The sequence below is a fragment of the Lissotriton vulgaris genome, chromosome 7 (assembly GCF_964263255.1).
Source record: "Lissotriton vulgaris chromosome 7, aLisVul1.2, whole genome shotgun sequence".
Lineage (NCBI taxonomy): Eukaryota > Metazoa > Chordata > Amphibia > Caudata > Salamandridae > Lissotriton > Lissotriton vulgaris.
Window position 1 is genome coordinate 986,855,247 of NC_141695.1, and position 14,732 is coordinate 986,869,978.

Here is a 14,732-nt window from a genome sequence, read left to right on the forward strand (position 1 = left end):
ATTTGTAAATGGAGTCAGACATTCTAGAGAGGTTCTTGGCTGGGTGTGTATTGCCCCCTGAATCCATATAAGTGTTTTACCCCACTACCTCCCCTGCCTAATATTCTAGCTGTTAAAGATTGCTCTATGTCCCAGTCCTCCCTCTCCACTACCTAAATACCCTCAGGATGGTGTTGGAGAGGAGTACTGCAATGTTACGCCCATCCCTTCCAAGGCCTCTTTGTAAGCCTGAGAGCCAAATGCAGAGGGACAAGCCATGGCATAACGTTGATGGCGTATCTCCTGATAAAGACTCGGAAATCTTCTTTAACAGTTCGAGTGTCAGCCGAGTGCTGAGGCCATACCTATAAGAAACTAGAGCACGGATCCACTGCCACTAAGATGTATTTTTCAGCTACCTCAAAATTTGAGGGGCCGCAGTGGTCCTGTTACACAACATGATCTAGTGGGCAGTCTGATGCTGTCTAGCAATGGAGCCTGCGCGGGTTTTGTGATGGTGGAGCCTGGCATCTGTTTACAGATGTTGCAGCTCAAGACAAAGTCACTAGTCTGTCTTTTGACCTCTGGCCACTAATAGCACTGTTGCAATTAGGAAATAGTAGCTATGACCCCTGAGTGCATGGAGCCCAAGCCCTTGTGTGCTTTAAATGATTATTTCCTTCCTATGATCCATATTTGGAATTACTCTGTCCCCCACTCGAGGAATCTGAGCATATGGAATGTTGTTTGCACCTAAGTTGTAGGAGTATTTGAGTGGAGAGTTCTTAGGCACTGCTGTGCTGCCTTTGCGTGAAGCAATTACAGCCACCAAATCTAACCATCTATTCTCGTTGTTGAACAAGTGTGCACAGCTACGGAAGCCATGTGAACAGCCTCCTGTGTGGCTTCAACAGCCAATGAATGCCCCTCAATGTGCACGCCTTCACGTTAATGACTCAGCGTGTGGATCTTGTGAGCTTTTGGTTGGTCGTTTTTCAACTCCACCAGCTGTTCCCATCATTTTTTGTGTTTAATTATGCCACCGTTTGCATCTTTAAACCCATTTTGTTCCCAATTGTGTAAATATTTATTATACATTTGCACACAGTAAAAGGAATCACTCACAATGAGTGTGGGGAATTCGCGATCCGTGTTTACAAGGTCAAGTATCATGGCTTTTAAAGCTGCCAACCAAGCTGTGTTATTACCTAGTATTAGTTTATTGGTGAAATGAAGACGGAACTAGCCATCCAACATCTGACTTTTAACGATGGCGGACGGTGAGGCATACCCATTAGTGTAAATTAAAAAGTCATACTGATCTAGAGGCAAGCTTTCATTTGGTATAGGATGTTCTTTTTCATATTGCAGAAATGCCTGTGTTTTTAAACTTGGATCAAATCTGTATTCAACCTCTGATGCAGCAAAACAATAAGCCAATTGTATCCATTCTGGATGTAAGGCTTTAGCATTAGAAATGCTAGCCATTATAACAGATTCTAAAGCCGGTACTGGGGTGATGAAAATAATGCATCTCCCATGAGCCCGTGCTTTCTTTTGCTACAGTAGTCTGAATGGCTTTCAGAATTTGTCAGTTGAGGTAAAACGCATTTCTGTGTACAGATAAGATTTGTATGCGATTGGTACAGTTTCACCTTCATTAAGGGTTAAATAAGTGTACCTGCATTTACCCAAAAGTATACAGATAACCAAGTGGTGTAAGTTTACACATGTATGTAAGTGTTTGGAAGCAATCATGTCTTCCTGGAGAGAATGAAGAATATTGGTGTGTTCTTGTGTTCAATGTTTGACTAAAAAGGCAGATTTGAAAAGGTCGTAGAAAGGTTTTATTCTCTCTGCAAAATCAAAAGTGTATGTTCTGCCAAAATCTAGGAATCCTAGTACTGATTGTAAGTTGTTTAATGTCTTTGGAGGTTGGAGCAGCACAAACGTTTCTAAAAAAATAGCTGCCAGGCTTTTCCCTTCACTTGAACACTTGTATCTCAAAAATAGGACACTGATGTTGGCAATTTTTGATTTCTCAAAATTTTATTTGTAACCCTTAGAAGAAAATCCCATAATAATGGTGCTCACCCTGGTCAAGTTTTCCCCCAATCTCTCATCCGTCAGATAAATATCATCCATATAGGACAATGCTTCTTCATTAAATCTCTTTAGAAATTCAGTAACTCTTTCAGAAAATACCCATGAGCAGTTCTTATACCCACATGAGAGATGACAAAAGTGCCGCTGGGCCTCTAACATACAAAATGCTGTTAGGTACCTGCTTTCCGGTGCAATATTTTGACAGAAAAATACATTTGAGATAGGGGTTGGTTTGTATTTTTCCCCCGCATAATGTTGTTCTTTAATGCGGCACTCTTTGCATGTTGGACAGCATATGTCTTTGTGCAAGTGTTCAAGTGTCTGTAATTGAAAACTAGACTAAATGTATTATCAGGTTTTGATAAGTAAAACAAGGGATTGTTAATTTGTGAAGTGCATTTTTCAATGATCTCCTGGTATTCAAGTTGATCTAAGATCTTCATGACCTACTGTCTTTGAGCATGGTTGAGTCCTCATCCCATCCAGTGTGATTTTTATACAGTGCTGGAGCTTGGGCTGCTAACCACTCCCATGCATATATATGTTTAAGGTGAACAGGAACATGGTCAGAAAATTCAGGAAAAATTATACTTTGGGGCTCATGCATCAATGTGTTGATTTGCGATTCGGAATTTGCGAAAAATAGAGAATCGCAAATTCCGAATCGCAAAACGGAATGCATCATTATTATTGCGAATTTTTACCGATTCGGTAAAAATCGCAGAAATGTGCGAATCGCATTAATTTATGCGAATAAATTGCGAATTCGCATTTTGCGATATCGCAAAATGCGAATTCGCAATTTATTCGCATTTTCATGCATCACAGCCCAGCCACACCCAGGAAGCCAGGAGCCTAATTGCACACACCTGCCAAGCAGATTCAAACTGAAAACAGGCAGTTGGTGCATTCAGCTCTGTTTGTCTGCAGTGGAGGAGTGTTTTGGAGTGCTGCTGTTGGAGAAATGGAGCCAGAAACTGCCAGTCAGGATGTACAAGTCAGAAAAAGGAAAATCAAGTTCAGTGAGCAAGAACTGGAGATACTGATTGAGGAGGTGACTTCACACCACGACCAGCTGTTTGGAAAGCTCTCTTTGAAGGTCCCTGAGGCTGCAAAAAGGAAAGTGTGGCTAGCCATACAGGCTAAAGTGAATGCAGTGGGGGTTGCCCACCGGGACATCACCAACCTACAAAAGCGTTGGTACGATTTACGCTCACGAGCAAAAGACAGTATAGCGTCCAGAATGAAGAGTAGTTTGAAGACTGGTGGTGGCTCCCCTGACAATAAGGTCACAACTCCCCTTGAGGATTTGGTTGAGGGGACACTTGTTGCAGAAGCTGTTGTTGGAGTGACCAACATAGACACCTCTGAGCATGCTGGCACTTCTCAAGGTAAGATTAATTTTTTTGGACAAATGCAAACTTAACTTAAATTGGGCTGCAGGATGTATTTAGTCATGTGTTTGATGTAGTAACATATAATTGTAATCTTCTGTTACATCATAACTTGCATAGCACTAGTGTAAAAGGCAATTTCATTGAACAGTGCAATGCATCATGGGAGTTGTAGTTTTTAGGTCTAAATCATTATTCATCAATGCAATATGTACATTGTCAGTTTGCCTATCAAATAATTGTTACACACATGGTAAATGAAGATTTAAAAGGCGTCCTTCTTCTGGAAAACATTGTCTTTATTAGAAATCTTTTTTCTGAGAAGACATTACATTGATTTCATGCTTCATTTTTTTAATTATAGATGTACTAAAGGCTAATGAGGCAAACCCTTTTGATGACATCAGCATGGATGTACATAGCCATTCAGACAATAACACCATGAGTTCCTCACCCTCTGTGCATGTTAAAAAAATCAGAAAGTCAGTGCGGAAAGTACTTGAATCAGACTCTGAGCAAGATGCCAATGTCACAGAATATGTGGTTGAAGATTCTGAGAAGGCTGCCACTTCCAAAAAAAACTTTAGTGGTCGTAGAAGAATCCAAGAATTCTACCGAAGAAGGCCTCGCACTACAAATCCAAATGACTCCACAGTGGATGATGTCCATGCTAGTACAGTAGAACTCAAATTATTGAAAGTCCAGCGTCTTCAGGGGAAAGACCTGAGAGTGATAAAGGGACAAATGAGTCACATAGTGGAAGACATCAGTGGAATCAATAAGAGCTTGAAAACATTATGCAAGGTCATTGAAGGGGCACATACTGCCTCAAATCTGAATTCAGAGCGTGTAGCAAATGCATTAGTCACATTAACTGACATTTTTCAAAGTCAAAACATTGCCAACTGCAATAGACATTTGAGAGCTGTTGCAAGTATGCACACATATGCCCGGGCTCTGAATAGGGTGACCAGCAGCAATGCACGTGTCATAAAACACACAATGCGCATGCAAAAGGGCATCAAAAAGTGTTGTGCTGAACTATGTGAAGGATTTAAAAATATTAAAAGAGGGGATCATGTGCTGCCAACTGATGACAACAAGAATACAGCTTTTGAAGGCAATGTGATCAATGAATCTGCAGGAACCAGTGTTGCTGCACACACAGATGACGTGTGTGAAAGGCGTAGTAAAAGAGGAAAAGAAATGTATATTTCCCCATGCATGGTTTCTGAATCCGTGAAAACTAAAGCTTTAGGTTTGCGTGGAAGGAAGAAGTGATTACTTGTAATTGTTGAATTTTATTTTACACATTTTCAATGTTCAATGATATGGACTAAGAATTACATTAGGCCAATTTCTTGAATTGTTTATCTTTTAAGAAAGTCTTTTTTTGAATATTTTTTTCAAACTACTACTGTGTGCAACATGGTTTATTAAAGTGTTCACCTTTTGAAGCATCAAAATATGTTTCCTACCTTTTATTAAAAGTAATGTTGTGTGATTTCTTCCCTTCTTCTTCTCCCTTCCGCTGCGTCCGGTCCATGAACTCTTGCATGTCGTTGTTGTGGCTGGTTGAAATTATTTGGTAGCAAATCATCCTCATGTAGTTCAAGGCCTCTCCTAGTTGCTAGGTTGTGCAACACTGCACATGTTGCAACTATTTTGCAACACACATCAGGCCGATATTGCAAGGCTCCTCCAGTCTTATGCAGTATTCTGAACCTGGACTTCATGACCCCAAACGTCCTCTCTATTATGCTGCATGTTGAGATATGGGCCTTGTTGTACAGTTGTTCTTTGCGGGTAGTTGGATTCAGGTATGGGGTGAGAATGTAAGACCTCAATCCATATGCACTATCTCCTACATTGATAGATGACATATGTAAGTAAAACATCACAGACATTGCAATGGATGTCAGAATCATTACAATTTGCATTAAATTAAATAATAATTACCTAACAAATATCCATCTCCAAATTCTCCAGCAAGTAGGCGATCATGAATGGCACTATGTTTGAAAATATAAGAATCGTGGGCACTACCTGGGTAGCTGGCAACTAAGTCAGTGATGATTCCTTTGGAATCACAGATTGCTTGTATATTTAAAGAGTGGTAACTTTTTCTATTTCTAAAAATGTACTCATTAGCAGCTGGTGGACAAATGGGGACATGTGTTCCATCAACACATCCTATGACATGTGGGAAGTGTGCCACGTTATAAAAGTCTAACTTGGTCTGCATTAACTCCTGATGCGTTGAGGGGAAAATGATGTGGTGATTTATCCTATGGAGCATTGCATTCAGGAAGTCATTGAAGAATCTAGACAATGCACTCTGTGACACACCCCCTGCAACTGCTATTACCCCTTGGAAGGAGCCAGAGGCTAAAAGGTGTAGACAACATAAAACCTGCACATGGGTGGGTATAGCTTGAGTTCTACGCGTCTGCCTTTGCATTAAGGGGTCCAACTCTGCAATTAAATCAATGATAGTGTCTGCATTCAGTCTATACTTATCATATATGTCAGCCTGTGTCTGCCCAAGCAAAGTAATGCGCAACCTGAAAACCCTTTCACTGAGTTCTCTTCTCCTCCTCCCTGCTGCTCTCATCCGCCATCTACGTGCTAGGAAAATTGCTGCTGCCATCCTGGAAGGGTTCCAGAGTCATTCTGAGGTCCCTTTTATAAGTTGGTAATCATTTCAACATGTGTTGTTTTGAAAAAAATATTTACCACCTGCTCTCACTTCTTCTTATTTTTGCACTTCCTAAATGTGTTTTCTGAGAATTACTGACATGTGCGAAAATTGATGCATTCCGTTTTTCGCATTTTTTTAAGGAATCGCAAAATTTGCGATTTTTTAACGAATCGCAACAAGGATTGCGAGTTTCTAAGGAATCGCAATTGATTTTGCATTTTTTTAAGGAATCGCAAAAGTAATTGCGATTCCAAAATGGACAAAAAAATGATGCATCTCATTTTCAGATATTGCATTCGCAAACGGCCGATTTTTGCGATTCGCACCGTTTGCGAATGCAAAATCTGTTGATGCATGTGCCCCTTTCTCCCTTTGGGCACTCCCTGGAGAATACTGTCTAGCAATGTCTGAGCCCATTCCTCATTCAGAAGTTGAGTCCTTAGGATTCTGTGCATGTCTAACTTTGATACCTGCAACTTTCTTCTTTTTAAACTGATGTTTGGATTTTGGCTTGTCTTTAGTTTTAGAAAAGACCTGAGCGTGCTTGTCCCTGGACTGCTTGCACTCTTCTGTGGGTGTTGACCTTCATTCTCTCTCTGTGTTTTTTGTCGAGAGGAACTTGTATCAGTATCCTGATACTTGTCAGGTTTCCTAATATTACCCTTATTCCTGAGGTTATACCTCTTTTCAGAGGGCTCCTGTTGAGGAGTCCTACCTCAGGACTGACATCTTTTTTTCTGAAAAAGTTTGTTTTTTATTATTATCCCACTACTTTTGAGAAGTAGGTGTCTGCCTAGAAGGGTCCTTCATAGGACTAACCATTTAGCTGTGGTTTTAAAGCTTTCCCACCCAAACTGTCCCTTCCCAGTTCTTCATATGTAGTTTCAATTATTTTGGGAAGTTCTTGTGGTTGGTCTATATGACTGACCTCTCTTATGCTTTGGCGGATCGCCACTGAAGCTGTTTCCCCTTTAATGTTAGCAGGTATTATTGTTGATACCTGGTCTTAATTAGTTAGTAATTTCATACCTAAGTTCAAAGCTGATTCATCTCCATACTCGTTCTGTATCTGTCGTAAGACATCTGGAATTACAGCTAAGGAAGGAATACCATGAGTTCTGGTATATATGGCAGCAAAGACTGTACCCCAAGTGGTGCAATCCTCTAACTGTGGTGTGATCCCCATGGACAAGCTGATTGTTAGCATTCTGTGCTTTTCAAATGGTGTGGTATTTGGAAATACTCTTTCTAACTGGGTCATTTTCTGAGCTATCCAGAATGGAATCAGTTCACGTTTCATGGGCAGTTTACCCGTTACTGCTTGTAAGGTTTGTAGACTGATTTTATTAGTGGTGCTCTGTGTAGGAGCTGTGCTAATTTTAGCTACTGTTGGCTCATGACAAGTTGTGTTTGTGTTGTAAGAGCACTGCATCTTGTGGCACTATGTCAATGTCAGGATGTGCATTTTGTAGCCGGCTAATTTTGGCCATGTAGCTCCTGGTCTACCATTAAACCAGAAATTGTGCTTCTGAAAAGTAAGCAGAATCTCAATCTCCTCAAATGGAGTGTAGACGGCAGGGACATCTTCATGTATGTAAGAATGAAAAGTCTGAGTTGTTGCACTTACTGCTGGCAATGTAACCCAAGATTAGAACACCTCTGTTTGATGATCTTCGTGTGCCTCTATCAATAAGCCTGATATTGGGTGCAAAATGTATTGCATTTGCTTCCTCTTCGTCGTTTGAAACCTGTATCCCAGAGACAGGAGCAGCTGCCTTGACAGACATTGTGTTGTGAAAACAATATGTCCTAAAAAAGGGTTTTAAGATAAGGTTTTAAAAGTCACAATTGTTCAGGAATTATTTCCTTCAAGCTTGATTAACCAACAGCCATTACATAGGATCGCTCCTACTCAGCCATGGCAGAATTTTGTGCCTACCCACCCCAGACGTCTTTGGTTGTTTACGGTGTACCAGCTAGGTCACAAGCCACTAGAAACTTATTGAAGACAAGAAGGGAATAGTTTCTGGCAACCACATAACATGAAACCCTGATCCCTTAGAGTTGTGGAAACAATATACTACTTTTCACTCAGTAATTCTTCTCTGAGAAGTACATAGAAGAAACAGTCAATGTGTTTACAATAAAATGTACTGCACAGACGTTCTTCTAGTACTTGTTATATGTGCTGCGACAACTGGTGGACAGTAGCAGAAAAATATGGTCAGCAGTGCAGTAAATAAAAATGCATTGTGCAGTTCTACTATTATGCAATAGTAATGAACACATTCCTGAATACAGAATGCATAAGATAAAGCCTATACTCCTACGATGCTTTAGTAAGTTAAAGGGTCTGCCTGTCATTGTGGAACAAAGGATTTGTGCCTCTGAAATGACATGATAGTGCACACCTATATATACAATGCATACAATGGTGCAGAAAGAGGGAAGAGAGGTGTAGAAAGGGGCAAGAGAATTGCACAAATAGGCAAGAGGGGTACAGTAAGAAGCAACAGAGGTGCCGACAGAGGCAAGAGAGGTGCAGAAAGAAGCACGTGAAGTGCAGAAAGACTCATCGGAGGTGCACAAAGATGAAAGAGAGGTGCAGAAACAAGAAAGAGAAGTACAGAAAGAGGCAAGAGAATTGCTGAGAAAAGCATCAGAGGTGTAGGAAGAAGCTAGAGAAGTACAGAAAGAGGCAAGTGAGGTCCATAAAGAAGCAAGAGAGGTACAGAAAGAGGCAAGAGTGGTGGAGAAAGAAGGAAGAGAGTAGTAGAAATAGGCAAGAGAGTTGCACAAATAGGAAAGAGGGGTGCAGAAAGAGGCAGGAGGGGTGTAGAAAGAATTAACAGAGGTGCCGAAAGAGACAAGAGAGGTACAAAAAGAAGCAAGTGAAGTCCAGAAAGAGCCAATAGAGGTGCATAAAGAAGCAGGAGAGGCACAGTAACAAGCAATATAAGTACAGAAAGAGCTAAGAGAGCCACTGAAAGAAGCAACAGAGGTTTAGAAAGAAGCAAGAGAAGTGCAAAAAGAGGCAAGTGAGGTGTAGAAAGAAGCAAGAGAAGTGCAGAAAGAACCAACAGAGGTGCAAAAAGAGGCACGAGGGATGTAGAAAGGCAGGAGAGGCACAGAAAGAGGCAAGAGAGTTCCAGAAAGAGGCAGGAGGGGTACAAAAAAAGAAGAAAAGTGCAGAAAGTGGCAAGAGAATTGCTGAAAGAAGCAACAGAGGTGTAGAAGGTAGTGTAGTGCAAAGGGTGCAGAAGGAGCAAGAGAAGGAGGGGTGCAGAAAGAGGCACGAGATGTACAGAAAGAGACCACAGGGGTACAAAAAGAAGGAAGAGAAATGCTGAAAGAGGCAAGAGAATTGCTAGAAGAATCAACAGAGGTGTAGAAAGAAGCGAGCGTAGTACAGACAGAGGCATGTGAGGTACAGAAAAAGCAAGTGCAGTGCAGAAAGAACCAACAGGGGTGCAATCAGAGGCAAGAGGGGTACAGAAAATGGTAGGAGGGGTGCAGAAAGAGGCAAGAGATATACAGAGAGTCAGGAGGGGTACAGAAAGAAGGAAGAAAAGTGCAGAAAGAGGAAAGGGAATTGCTGAAAGAAGCAACAGAGGTGTAGCAAGAAGCAATAGAAGTGCTGAAAGAGGCAAGTGTGGTGCAAAAAGAAGCAAGAGCAGTGCAGAAAGAACCCAGAGTAGTGCTGAAAGAGGCAAGTGAGCTGCAGAAAGAGGCAAGAGATCTGCAGAAAAAAGCAACAGAAGTGCTAAAAGAGGCAAATGAGGTACAGAAAGAAGCAAGATAGGTGCAGAAAGAAAGAAGATAAGTACAGAAAGAAGTAACATAGGTGCAGAAAGAGGCAACTGGCATGCAGAAAGAGGGAACAGAAGTACAGAAAGTAGAAGAGATTTGCAGAAATGGGCAAGAAAAGTGCAGAAACAGAAATGTGTAGAAAGAAGCAACAGAAATGCAGAAAGAAGCAAGACCAGTGCAGAAAGAACCAGCAGAGGTGCAAAAAGAGGCAAGGGGTGCAGGAAAAGTTATGGGGGTGCACAAAGAGGCAAGAGAGGTACAGAAAGAGGCCTGAGGGATGCAGTAAGAGGAAGAGAAGTTTCGAAAGAGGCAAGAGAATTGCTGAAATAAGCAACAGAGGTGTAGAAAGAAGCAAGAGAAGTGCAGAAAAAAGGAAGAGCAGTTCAGAAAGAACCAACAGAGGTACTGAAAGAGGCAAGAGTGGTATAGAAAATGGTAGGAGGGGTTACACAAAGAGGCAAGAGAGGTACAGAAAGAGGCAGGAGGGGTGCAGAAAGAAGGAAGAAAAGTGTAGAAAAAGAGCAAGAGAATTGCTGAAAGAAGCAACGGAGGTGGAGAAAGAAGCAAGAGAAGTGCAGACAGAGGCAAGTGAGGTGCAGATAGAAGCAAGAACAATGCAGAAAGAACCAACAGATGTGCATAAAGAGGCAAGTGAGGTGCAGAAAGATGCATAAGATCTGTAGAAAAAAAGAAACAGATGGGCTGAAAGAGGCAACTGAGGTGCAGAAAGAAGCCAGAGAGGTGCAGAAAGAAAGAAGAGAAGTGCAGACAGAAGTAACAGAGGTGCAGAAAGAGGCAAAAAGGTGCAGACGATGTAAGAGGGACATAGAAAAAGGGAAGAGAGGTGCAGAAAAAGGGAAAAAAGGAAAAAGTGTGCAGAAAGAGGCAAGAGGGATACAGAAAGAAGCAAATGAGGTGCAGAAAGAGGCGACAGACATGCAGAAAGAGGGAAGAGAGGTGCAGAAAGTAGAAGAGATTTGTTATTGTTATTGTTATTGTTAACTACAACTTATATAGCGCCAAATCACATACAGGTCTCAAGGCACTTTATGACAGAAGGAAGCTAAGCTAACACAACAGAAACATAACAACTATACCCCTAGGTGGAGATTAAAGCTTCTCTGAACAGGAATGTTTTCAAGGATTTCCTGAAACGCAACAGGTTAGATTATTTACGAAGAGATTAGGGAAGTTTGTTCCAAACCTGTGGGACGACCACCGAAAAGATCTACCTCCCTTTGTGGCTAGTTTATAGCGAGGGCAGGACAGTAGTTGGGTATCTGAAGACCTTAGTGATTGTGTCGGTTTATAGATTTCAAGGCGTTCTTTAATGTAAGCCGGAGCTTGACCGTAAATTGCCTTATGGGCAATGCACATACTTTTAAACTCCACCCGTTGTTTTATGGGGAGACAATGCAGCTTACACAGCAATGGTGATGCATGAGTGCGTCTAGGTAGCCGAAAAATCAGCCTAGCTGCATCATTCAGGACCACCTGCAGTCTCTTTATCAGGGTTTGGGGAAGGCCCAAATATAGGGCATTCCCATAGTCAAGTCTCAAAATGATTGTAGCCGAGACAATTGTCCGAAGTGCAGAGGGGGAAAGCAAAGGAACTAACTTGCGTAGCTGTCTAATTAAGTTAGTGCAGGTCCCAACCACTGAGGAGATCTGGCTGACCATTGACAGCTCCTGGTCAATCTTAATGCCAAGACTTTTAACGTTGGCACAGGGTTTAGGGGTCGGGCCAAGATCTTGCGGCCAAAACAAATCACCCCATGAGGATACTTCTGATGAAACCACCAGGTCCTCCATTTTTTCGGGATTGATCTTCAACGAGTTTGCTGTCATCCAACTCACCGTATAACTAAGTGTTCTTTGAGCATGGGTCTGCGCCGATGCAGTGTTATCGATACTGAATAACAACTGAGTATCATCCGTGTAAATATAGGTTTTACAACCCATGCGTACTAAAGAGTCAATTAGGGGCTGCAGGTAAAGATTAAAAAGGAGTGGGGACAGGGCGGATCCCTGGGGAACCCCACATCTCAAAGTACCCAGGTTTGATGTACAATCCTCCAATTGAATCCTCTGGGAGCTTTCAGAGAGGAAGGATTTGAGCCAATCATAGATTACATCTTGTATCCCAAACGCGGCCAATCTGTCCAAGAGCAGGGTATGGCTGACAGTATTGAATGCCGCTGACAGATCTAATAATATCAGGGCACTCGGTTTTTTACTGTCAGCCATACCTCTGAGCTCATGAAGCACAGAAAGCATCACTAATTCGGTGCTGTGATGCGCACGAAACCCAGCCTGACGTTCGTGGAGGAGATGGTGTTAACCAGAAAAGATGACAAAGACAACAAAACATGTTGTTCCAAAATCTTGGACAAAAAAGGAAGTTGAGATATCAGCCTGTAATTCTTTAGATTAGTAGGGTCAGCTCCCAGCTTCTTTATTAGGGGCCTGACTCGAGCTTCTTTAAAGCTAGATGGCAGCCAGACAGAATCTAATGAATTATTTAGTAAGGAAACAAAAGAACTTCCCAAAGTAGGAAGTGCCAGCTGAAAGATACTGGGAGGACAAGGATTTGCAGGGGAACCAGATTTTGTACGATTCATAAGCTGTTCCAAGATCTTAAGATCAATCGGGGGAAATTTAGAGATGGTATATTTTGGTGGAGCGAGAGGGGAATGTGGAAGACAGGGATAATTGCTCGAGGTATTCTGAATATCAATCAGGATAGTTTGTACTTTATCGAGAAAGTAGTGTTGGAAAGTATTACAATCAATGTGAGATTCTGATCTATCTACTTTCTTGCTCAACTCAGATAGGATCCTAAAAGTTTCTTTTTGAACATTGTCCGCATTCTTAATTCGAGTTTCATAGTACTCCGCTTTAGTTAATTTAATATAGTTCTTGTACGATTTGAGAAACGTTTTATAGTGGTCCTTATCGACAAGATCGTTTGATTTCCTCCAACGTCTCTCTAACAGGCGTAAATTGATTTTATGTTCCCTCAAAGTGGAATTGAACCATGGGGCTCCCTTTACTGCTCTGTTTATTTTTTGATTTCTTTCAGGTGCTATTTGGTCGATAGCCTGACCAAGATTTTGCATAAGATAGAGGTATTCCTGATCGAGGTCCCCATGTACATTGTGAGACTGTACATTTTTAAGAAGGGTATCTGAAGGAGTTTCTGGGTCAATTTTTTTCCATTGTCTGACTTTTTTAAATTTAAGAGATGAAGGTTGGGACGAAAAACCTTCCACTGGAATGTCACAGTTTATCATATAGTGATCTGACCATATGCAGGGTATAATGCCTGTCAGTGCTACGGTCGGGTCAGAAGTCCAGACAAGATCCAGCGTGTGACCTTTGATATGAGTAGGAGTCTCTACTAGTTGTTTAAGTCCAAGTGAGGTCACAGTATTTTCCAACAGACGCATTGCCCCGTCTTTACATGGGTTGTCTCAGTGGACATTAAAATCTCCAGTTATAAGAACCCTTTGATAGCGTGTGCAAATGTCTGAGACAATTGGGGTCAATAAATCATTAAACAATGTAGTAGATTTTGCAGAAAGAGGCAAGAGAAGTTCAGAAATAGAAATGTGCAGAAAGAAGCAACAGAAATGCAGAAAGAGGAAAGAGAGGCGTAGAAGGAAGCCAGAGGCTTGCACACCATTAGTACCAATATAACACCCATATTTAGCAATAAGTAACAGATGGCCATTCAAGGGTTGCAAAGGGCCTTCCACCATGCTGTAACACTTATTGCTGCATTTTTGGTAACGTTTGAGCAGTTGAGCACTGCTGCTCGGGGATGAAGTCCTCCTATCTCCTGAGGTCCTCAGGACACAAGAGGACCTCATCGCCCCACCAGTAGTGAGCCAGGAGGCGCTTTTGCAGAGTGGTGTAAAAAGAAGCGTGGTGTCAGACCATCTCTCCGTATTCCAGCTGTGTGGCGCTTACTAGAGGTACCTGGTGGGCTTGTTGGCCCCCAGGGACCCTCAGTATCCAAGGGAACTTAATGCCACAACTTAGGGGGCGCGTTTGCAGAGTCATGCAGGGAGGGGCGGAGCCTCCTGCGAATTTCCGGTTTCTTTTTTTATATATATTTTTAAAAGGGGACTTTGTGGCCCCCCTTGTTTTAGTTTTTGAGGCCCTGGGCACCCCATCCCAGGGCCTGATCCTTTTAAAAAAAATGTAAAGTGAAGGGGGACTGAGTGGCCCCTCTCCTGATCCACTTCTGGCCTCAGGGACCCCATCCCCTGGGGCCTGGCCTCATGTTGGGGACGTGGGGGGAGCCCCAATGCCCCCATGGTCCCAGCTGGCTCCCTGCCATTTGCAGGAGCGGGTATTGCTTTTATTATTATTTTATTATTTTAAACATTTGTAAAGCGCGGCTGACACCTTGCAGGTTTCCTGGCGCTGGCGAATACTCATAACTAAGGGGAACAGACGGCGAGGAGCAAGGGAAGTTGGGGTTTTTCTAGGGGAATAACCACGTTTTGATGCGTTTCCTGAAGGGGAGGAGTTGTGAGATTTGACGGATATCAGGAGGCAGACTGTTCCACAATTTAGCCTCAGCGACTCTGAAAGATCTGCCCCCGTCCTGACTTTGTTGTATCTGGGAACAACTACCAGACAGGCTGAGGCTGAGCGTAGAGTTCTGGTAGGGGTATACCAGGTAAACATGGCCTGCAGAGGTTTGGGCCCAGCTCCGTGGAGCGCTTTAAAGA